We start from the raw sequence: 9598 nt of genomic DNA, 5'->3' as shown, positions 1-9598 counted from the left end.
TCTATCAAATCACCACCCACCCTCACAATAGTCCTTCTGTTGGATCAAATGCACTTACTACATTTACTTACTCTGAACATTGCATTGTGGCCTCTACCAGGAGCCTCCACTCAAGCTGACAGGAACATTAGCCCATAAATTTGGAGAAACCATACTGTCTTTTCAGTGTAAGATTAGAGAATTCACTGAATAGGTCTTTGTGGGGAAGAGGAAAAGGAGGTTTGGTTTGGCTTCCTTAATCTGTTTGTGGGCCACGCAACGGCTTCTTCAGAATTGGGCTGTTAGATTCAAGTTTCCAATGAAAGGTTGTTCTGGAATAGTATTTCAAGTCTGTGATCCCAGTTTGGTCAGTCAGGATGGGTTTGGTGTTGTTGCTATAACAAATAGTCCCCAAACCTCAGTGCCTTGAACAGCAAAGGTTAATTTCTAGCTTGTACTCCATGGCCAGTGTGTGCTGATACTGCCCCATGGCATGCCTGCCCCAGGACACAGGCTAACAGAAGCACTAACATTTAAGATGTCTCCAGACTCTCACCAAAATAAAAAGATCACAGAAAATTGCCAAGTGGATCTTAAATATTTTCCCCCAAAGTGACTAAAATCACTGCCACTTTCCTTTCATTGGCCAGAGCATGTTTCATGGCCATATTTAACTTCAAGTTTGGGAAGTGTGCCCCTCCCACGTGTCCAGAGCAGAAGGGAACTGGATACCAGATACTGATGGACATGGTAATACTAACCACGCCAGTTATGGCTCCCAAGCCTTGATTGAGTCACTGCCTTGGTTCTGATTCATTAGCTTTGCTGTCAGCATAAGAATAGGATTTAATTCCATTTCACTTGGCCTTACTTCTAACTTGAAAACATTCCTAATATTATCTAAAATCTGTGCATAAGAACAGAGCTTTTCAAAAGTACAAATTTGCCCCTTCAAACTTCAGGCTTTTTTTAAACAGGTGGCTTCGGGATTACCAAGAGGAAGCTTGTTTTTCCAACCAAGTTTCCGCTCTCCCAGCCCCCACCTGGGTCTAATTGTAAAATGCATCTGCATGTTTTAAAAGCTCATTATGTAAATGCATCAGAGTCCATATCCATCAACAGATAATTGAGAAGACTATATACATATTTATGAGTTTGCTTAATATCACTTTAATGAGTAGGTTTACTAGAAATACCAAATCAAAGAGGCCAGAAGAAAAATGATCATCCCAAAGATGAACACAAGTTTTCAGCAGTTCTTGGCAGCCAAGAGCTGTCAGATTTCCCATTAGCCCACTATAAATGACAGGAAGAAGCTGGGGAAAGAGGAAAATAACATTACTCAAATCAGACTTTACTTCTTGTTTCAAACACAAGCTGTTCCAGGAGCCAAAGTCTCTTGTTTCTACCACCTGTTAAAGCAAGACCACTGCAGGGCTGGGGTCAGAAGTCTCACGTGGCAGCCCCCAGCTGGTTCAAAAATGCAGAGACTGAGCTCATCTGACCCCTTTGTGCAAATTAGATAAAGGTGTCCCCTCGGAGGAGAGGAAAACTCAGGTCTCCCTCTAGCCAGTAGAGCCCTGCAGGTTTAACAAGGAGAAGGTGCTTTGTGCAAAGGCATAAGCAACCTTGCCCCGGGCGAATGAAGCCTAGTGACATGACCCATAGTGTGTGGAGCATGCCTGGAATTGGACCTTTACTGCCCTGACTGCCAGGCCCCTTTGTACAGACATAATCTGCACAACCACAGCAGCAGCCTGTCTAGGAAACTCCATGGGAGTGATTCTCACCAAGAGCTGGCTTAAGTCTATGGGGACAGGGGACTCTCCCTCATCCTACTTACCAACTTGTCCCTTCAGTTACCTCAATTGGTGGCTCAAGGCCACCTATCAGGTCTCTTTATGGCACCATCTTTAATTGCTCACACACATGCCATTGGCCAGAACGCACCATATGGCTCCACCAAATTACCAACAGAGCTGGGAAATGTAGTGTTGCTGGGTGACCAGGAGGAAAAGGCAACCGGTTTCTTGACCACATAGCATTGTCTCTCACAGTCTACTCATCTGTTCACCATCTGTCCATCCATTTCATATTATGTCCCTCACATAGAAAGCATAGACCTTATCCCAAGTGAGATAATCCAAAGACCATACAATGACTGCAGCCAGCTCCAAGCCTGGGATCTCAATGGTGTTGTGCAGTCCTCTTCATTTGGCCAGATGTGGTGGTTCCCTATCACCTGGCAGCCTGTAGACTAGAAGGCAGTTATCTGGCTGTACCATTCCCTACACATTGGTGGAGTAGAAATGGGATAGCCAAAACTAAAACCCACATTCCATAAAGAAAAGAATGGGAGAAGCAACCCTTGCCCATAGCAATGCCCTCCCTTGTTCCCAATCTCCAAGCATCTGTAGATCTGACAATCCCATGTGTCATGTCTGGGTTATTCCACAGTGCACAGGGAACTCTCTATTGTCCTGGTGAAACCCCAAAAACCTCTGAAAGATTGCCTTGAACCTGCCTATCTTGACTTATTGCACAGATATTTCTTCTGCTTTAATACCTTACTGGCTTAGGGATCTCTGTAGTCTTCCCACCCCCTAGAAATGAGGCTCAGGTCCCTTTCTGCTCTTGGTTCCCCAATCTTTTCCAGAGATGCCATCATTTAACATCAACCAACTCCCTTCCTCCCACGACTCTATTTAAGGGAAAGGGCACAACAGTATCTAAGACTTAGCTGCCTGATACACTAGCCACTAGCCATGTGTGGCCATTCAAATTCAAACTGGATAAAACATACTAAATTTGTTATACCATCCATATCACTAGTGCTCAGTAGCATGTGTGTTTACTATAACACTTCCATCCTCCTAGAAAGCTCTGTTGGACAACACAGGCCTAGGATCTCCTCCATGCTTGGCCTTCCCGTCCTCCTCATCTCAGAATCCAGATCTGGCCTGGAGGTGAAGCCCTACTCTTACATGATCCTACAATCTTACAACCCTCCTGCCTTATGTCCAGGCCTATGTAGTAACACCCCAAAGCCAAGAACTGCCTGTTCCGTTCTCTGTGTTCTACCGAGTCATCTTTTCTCTGAAGCCTGAAGGGTGGCATATCTTTGTTACCAATAGAGTGACCAGCTGTTTCCATTTGCCAGGACCAGGAAGATTTCTGGGACATAAGACTTTTGGTTTGAAAGTCTGGAAGGTCTCAGACAATCCAGGACAAGCTGGTGACTTTGGTTAAAAAAGAACCGCAGGCTATCAAAGACTGAGAAAAAAATACCAGCCTTTGTATCTCAAAATTTATTTCAGACTCTGTAATATTAATCTGATGAGGATTTCAGTTAACCTCCACTGAAATTATATTTCTTCTCTTTCTAACATACCTGATCTCCGGTCCTGTGACTTCCACATATTTTGTTGGTTCCACGTAGAACTTAGATGTGCAGCATCATGTCACCTTTCCCACATCACTAGGGGAACTGTCTGGGTGTCTGACAGTTCATGCTGTTTTTCAAGGGGATGCTATTGCAGGGCAAACAGCGAGGGCCAGCTCCAAAGGACCGCTCTGGGCATTACATTAAGATCCTCAGTGGATTGGGAATAGTTACCTTTTAGACCATTTCTAACTCACACAGTGACAGTTTCAAACACAGAAGCTATTGGAGAGCTCAGCTGTAAGAGAAGGGACTGCTGTGAACTGCTGTCACTTGTCCCCTTTCATCCTCTTCCTGACTTATTCCTGCCCTGGCTTATTAGTTTGCATGAATTGTCTAAAAATACCTTGGTAGCAGCAGCTCAGAGTGTTAAGGAAAGAAAGAGGTCATTTAGTTAGAAGACAAATGTTCTTTCACTCAGTTCCTTTCTTTCCTCAATGTGGTTCGAAGCTGAGGAGACACCAGCTTAAGTTGTATCAGAGATGGAGCCACAGATCTGATCTGTGCTGTTCTCTGCTCCTGAGAAGTCTGTCTCCCTTCAGTAGCCTTCACTTGTAGGATCCAGGGCCAGGACAGCCTCACCCAGGACGCTGGTCCTGACTTAGGCCGGCCATCTCATCCTTTCAACTGCCCAGATGACAGGAGATTTAAAAAAAAAAATACAGGCTTATTATATAACTTCACCCCAGACCCGAATCAAAATCTTGAGAGGAGGATGCCAAAAATGTGCTTTTAAAACAAATACTCCAGGCCTGACCTGTGGTGGTGCAGTGGATAAAGCGTCGACCTGGAAATGCTGAGGTCGCCAGTTCGAAACCCTGGGCTTGCCTGGTCAAGGCACATATGGCAGTTGATGCTTCCAGCTCCTCCCCCCTTCTCCCTCTCTGTCTTTCTCCTCTCTAAAAATGAATAAAATAAATAAATAAATAAATAAATAAATAAATATAAAACAAATACTCCAGGTACTGTTTTTTTTCCTGTGATAGAGATAGAGAGAGGGACAGACAAACAGGAAGAGAGAGAGAGAGATGAGATCAATTAATTCTTAGTTGCAGCTCCTTAGTTGTTCATCTCCTGCCCTCTCATATGTGCCTCGATGAAGGCGGGGGGGAGGGTGGGCTTCAGCAGAGCGAGTGAACCCCCACTCAAGCCAGTGACCTTGGGCTTCCAGCCAGCAACCCCTGGGCTCAAGCCAGTGACCATGGGTCATATGTATGAGCCCACACTCAAGCCAGCAACCCTGTGCTCAAGGTGGCGACCTCAGGGTTTTGAACCTGGGTTTACCACGTCCCATTTCGATGCTCTATCCACTGCACCACCATCTGGTCAGGCTCCAGGTACTTCTTAAAAAAAGTTATATTGATCTATGCCACATGCCATAAAATTCAGTCATTTTAATTTTGAAATGTATATTTATTGATTTTAAAGAAAGAAAGAGAAAGAAAACCGTCGATTTGTTGTTTCACTTATTAACACACTCACTGGTTGATTCTTGAATGCGCCCTGACCAGAGATCCAACCTGCCACCTTGGCGTGCTAGGGTGATGCTCTAACCAACTGCACCACTTGGCCAGGGCTAAGTCACCCATTTAAAGTGTATAATTCGATGGCTTTTATCATAATTCACAGGTCTGTGCAACCATCACCACAGTGAAACTCCATATCCTTTAGTTACTGCTCCTCAGACACAGGCAATCACTAATCTCTTTCTGTTTCTAGAGATTTACCCACTCTGGACATTTCGTATAAATGGAAGCACATGATATGTGGTCCTTCATGACTGGCTTCTTTTACTTAGCATTATGTTTTCAAGGTCTATCCATGTTACAGCATGAATTAGTACTTAACTTCTTTTTATGCCTGAATAGTATTTCATGGTCTGGATATACCATCCTTTGTTTTCCCATTCATCAGTTAATGGATATTTGGGTTGTCCTACCACTTACATTCACTATTTTGCATAATACTATCAACACTTGGATACAACTTTTTGTGTGACGTGTGTCTTCAATTCTCTTGGCTGTATGTCTAAGAATGTAACCACGGGCTACAGAGTAATTCTGTGTCTCATCTTTTGAGGAACTGTCAGACTGTTTTACACAGGGACTGCACCAGCTTCCACTCCCACCTGCAGAGTACAAGGGTTCCAATCGCTCCACGTCCTCACCAACAATTGTTATCACCTGCCTCTGTTGATTCATCCCATCCTAGTCCGCACAAAGTGATACCTCATTTTTGTTTTGATTTGTAGTCCCCTGGTGGCTAATAATGCAGGTGCTTGAGAACCTTTGGTATCCTGCCCCATGGTAGAGAGGTGGGGTTACCTGCCTCGTGGCCCCTGCTTGATGGTGGGCTTGCAGAAGGCCTGGGGCACGCTGCATGGCTGCTTAGCTCCCCTGCAGTGATTGTTCAGTGCCTGGTACACTGTGGGTGCTCCATAAATAAGAACCAATGTCTACGAGGGCTTGTGCTGTGTCAGGCATAGGTTACATACATTAATTCAGTTCATCATTACAACAACCCCATGAGGTAGAGACTATCACTACAACCATTTTACAAATGAGGAAACTGAGGCATAGAAAGTTTAAATAACCTGCCCATATTTGAACTCAGCTTACTTGATGCCAGACTCGACTGCCTCCTGCAATAAATATCTATGGAATAAATAAATAAATAAATAAATAAATAAATAAATGTGAAACTCTGGAAAAAGGAGGCAACAAGCTGCAGAGGCGGAGCTCACACCACCACCCACTCGATTGAACAGCCGTCTTTCAGGAAGAACAGCACTAGGCATTTGAGCTGCCTTGTTCTGCAAATGACATCATGATGCTTCACAAGAAAAAAGTTCCTAATGAAGAACATAGAGATTTTCACAGGCTTGAATTTTTAAAACCAGATAGTCACCAACCCTGAGTCCCCAGGCCCATCAGATAGTATTTATGGTGGAGAGTGAAAACAGAGACTCATTCTCCGGCGCCAGCTCGGATGAATTTGTGCTCTCCAGGCATGCCAAGGATGCACTGGCAGTGAGGCCAATGGGTAGAAAGAAATCTTACTCCTTCTGAATTGAGCTGTTCCATTTCAAATGTCTCCTCTTGAGAGTAAACATTGCTGAACATCAGCCTCTAATTTCCAACACAATTTTGTACCTTCTGTACAGAGCAAACCCTTCCACATATCCTCCCAAGAAGGGCTGCTGCGCACCTGTATCACAACCTTGGGCTTCTTAGGAAAAGGTACTTTTTCAGTCTGAGCCAGGCTGCCTGCAGAGTTGGTCCTCCAGGATGCATGGGTCGGTAAGCCACGCATGGGCCTCATTTCAGCCCACACCAACCCACTTGGCTGGGCACCCTTGTGCAGTGCCCAACCTGAACAACCATATATGGTAGCCCTGATACCGAGTGTCCTATATTCCAAAGAGTAGGTAACTCTCTGTATGTTAAAATGTCTAACCCTAGCAAATACGGTAAGCTTGGTGATAGTGAGCCACTTATTGTAAATCAAATAATGGGTATTTGAAACCTCATAGCTCTTTATAATCCAAATGAGAGAAATAACAGTTGGAGCCAGCAATAAATGACTGATAGAGCCTTCGTCTGATATAATGGGATATAGAAGCCGACTAAACCCAGGCATACAAAATCCAAGCCAAAGCCACAATTCAAAGCCAAACTCATTCATCTTTGCTTCAGTGCCTAATTCAGAAAGCCAGAGTGCCCCTGGAGTCCCGAACGGCATAATACAGTACCAACTAAGATCCGAAGCTTTGCGGCTCAGGACAGCAGGCAACCTGCTCAACCACGGAGCCAGACCAACGTCCAGCAACACGTCCTGCTTCTTAGGCAGTTAACAGAGCTGTCTATGACACAAGCTTTGTGAAGTGGTCCCGATGAAGTCCCGGCCAACAGCCAACACCCCCTCCAAATAGTGTCTCCCTGCAAAGCAGGTCCAGGACACTGGCCAGGGGGAGCAGGAGTGGGTGAGGGCTGTTCTGGCTTTACTTTCTTTGATCTCGTCCCCCTACCTCCTCCCTTTCCCCCTCTGACAGCTGTCCATCTGTTCCCTGTGACCCTGCCTCTGTTTCTATTTTGTTCTTCAGTTTAGATTACACATATAAGTAAGATCATATGGTATCTGTGGTTTTTTTTTAAATGATATACATGTTTCTTTTAAATGATTGTTAAGCCCTAACCTTCATTTCCCTTAGGGAAATAGCATTAAAGCCATTATTACATTATTAGATATAGAAACCTGAGTCATCATTTTAAAGACTTGCGTTCACACATCTAACACAGGCAAATCTATCCAGCAGTAACTGGATTCCATGTGTGAATCCCATGCTTTGCTTCACAGGCAGAGAGCAGCTCGGCAACAGGGCCCTGACCCTCACAGGTCAGAGTTCTCCCTTGTAGCCGAGTGAGACCCACACGACACAGAGGTACGAGTCGCGTTCTCAGGTTCCTCTGCATTGTATTTGTTCAAAAGAGCCCGAACACGGGTCCCACAGTCAGGATGGACATCACTGAAGTTCCTGACCGCTTTCTTCTGGATGAAAGCTGTGCATCTCAGGTGGCTGGCAATGTCCTCACACAGGCGCCTCTGCTCTTCATCCAGTACTTTTGTAGTGAACGTCCACCCCTTAGAGCTGTTGCCGTCGTCGGCAGTGCAGCAAGCGTTGCACATCTCCAGAGCGCGGGTGCTGTGTTCCGGGCATGATTCTGTTGTTGTTCTGGATCTCTGAAGTGGTTGGAGTAGTAATTAGGAGCACCACCCTGGTTGTCAAGAATACACATGGGGCTGTCACGCTGGTAGTTGGCCACTCGAGCATGGAAGAGGCAGTTCACAGGTATCTGGAGATAGCTGGGCCCCAGGCGGTGATGGTGAGTGTCAGGACAGGGCAAAAGACAGCTATGAGGCATACTCTCAGGGCCGGGCTCGATGCCAGGTGGCATGTTGCTCGGGACAAAGGCCAACTGTTCACTTACTCAGCAAAATAATTAACTGGATTCTGATTTAAGACCAGTTTACCAACTGGGATAAGAGGCTAGTCATTGTGAGGCCAAACCTTGGTAACATCAAGTGGATTAAACAGAAAATTTTCTGCCTCACTAAATGTCATAACTTAGATGTAAAGAGTCCAGGAGGGATCGTTGCCTGTAGCGATGGCTTTAAAAGGCTCCCCATGGCCGTAGTCAGGATCTTCCTGGGCAAGTTTTGCTGCATCTTCAACTGAAAGGTTTTTGATGCCCTGGTCAGTCTTATAATGGAATTTTCAATAAACTGCCTTGTCATTCACACTGACCAGCTTGGAAGAATGCGATCCATGTCCACTCACGTGCTTGTGTCCAGCTGGAGTCCCTGATCCCTGAATAAGCAGGCAGCTTGATGCAGAGACTCATGATGCAGGTTCCAGAAGTCCCACACGATGTCGGGATCCTTCAGGTGCCCCTGAGGCTCCCTCTTGTGGCTGTGAGTGAAGGACGGTAACAATATGGCATCCCTGATGAAGAAAATGGGGGTGTTATTCCCAGCAAGATCCCCATTACCATCCTCTGTGTAAAATTTCACTGAAAACTTACAGGGGTCATGACCTGTGTCAGCTGAGCCCGATTCTCCAGCAGCAGTGGGGAATCAAACTGCAAGGCGACTGACTCCTCTTTCCAATATGCTCAAACACATTTGCCCTGGAGTATCTGGCAATGTCATGTGTGACCTCAAAGTAGCCCAAAGTCCCTGCCCCGTTAGCAATCACAGCTCTCTCAGGAATTTGCTCCTGGTCAGAGCGACCCATTTTGTCAGTGAAAACCACATCCTGAACCACAAGGGGCCCCCGGGGCCCTGCTGTCAGAGTATTAAGCTTGTCTCCCTTTGGATGACCAGCCCCGGTGGTGAGGACTTCGGGTTTCTGCACGTCCTGCTGCTCCTTCCAAAGCTTCATCTGGTGGTGGGCTGGATCCCAGCTGTCTACCGTGGTGTCAGATGTGGATTGGGGAACACTGCAGGCGGCCTCGGTTCACGCATTTCTGCCTTCAGCAGGCCAATGCCTCTAAGGCCCCGAGATGAACTAGATGACTTCAGATTTAGCCAATGAGCTCAACTGCAATAATATGTTTAATCCCTCACATTTGTTTTTCAGTGAGCCTCTATCAATCCTCTCATCAATAGGGGCAGTTC

At 45.8% G+C, this 9598-nt stretch overlaps 1 pseudogene; it reads right to left on the bottom strand.

Moving 5' to 3' along the window:
* Window positions 1-7810: 7810 nt before the first annotated feature.
* LOC136322932 (catalase pseudogene) lies at window positions 7811-9383 on the bottom strand (annotated as a pseudogene).
* Between the last annotated feature and the right edge of the window lie 215 nt (window positions 9384-9598).

Source organism: Saccopteryx bilineata, chromosome 2 (assembly GCF_036850765.1).
Source record: "Saccopteryx bilineata isolate mSacBil1 chromosome 2, mSacBil1_pri_phased_curated, whole genome shotgun sequence".
Taxonomy (NCBI): domain Eukaryota; kingdom Metazoa; phylum Chordata; class Mammalia; order Chiroptera; family Emballonuridae; genus Saccopteryx; species Saccopteryx bilineata.
This window is presented reverse-complemented; position numbering and strand designations above follow the sequence as displayed.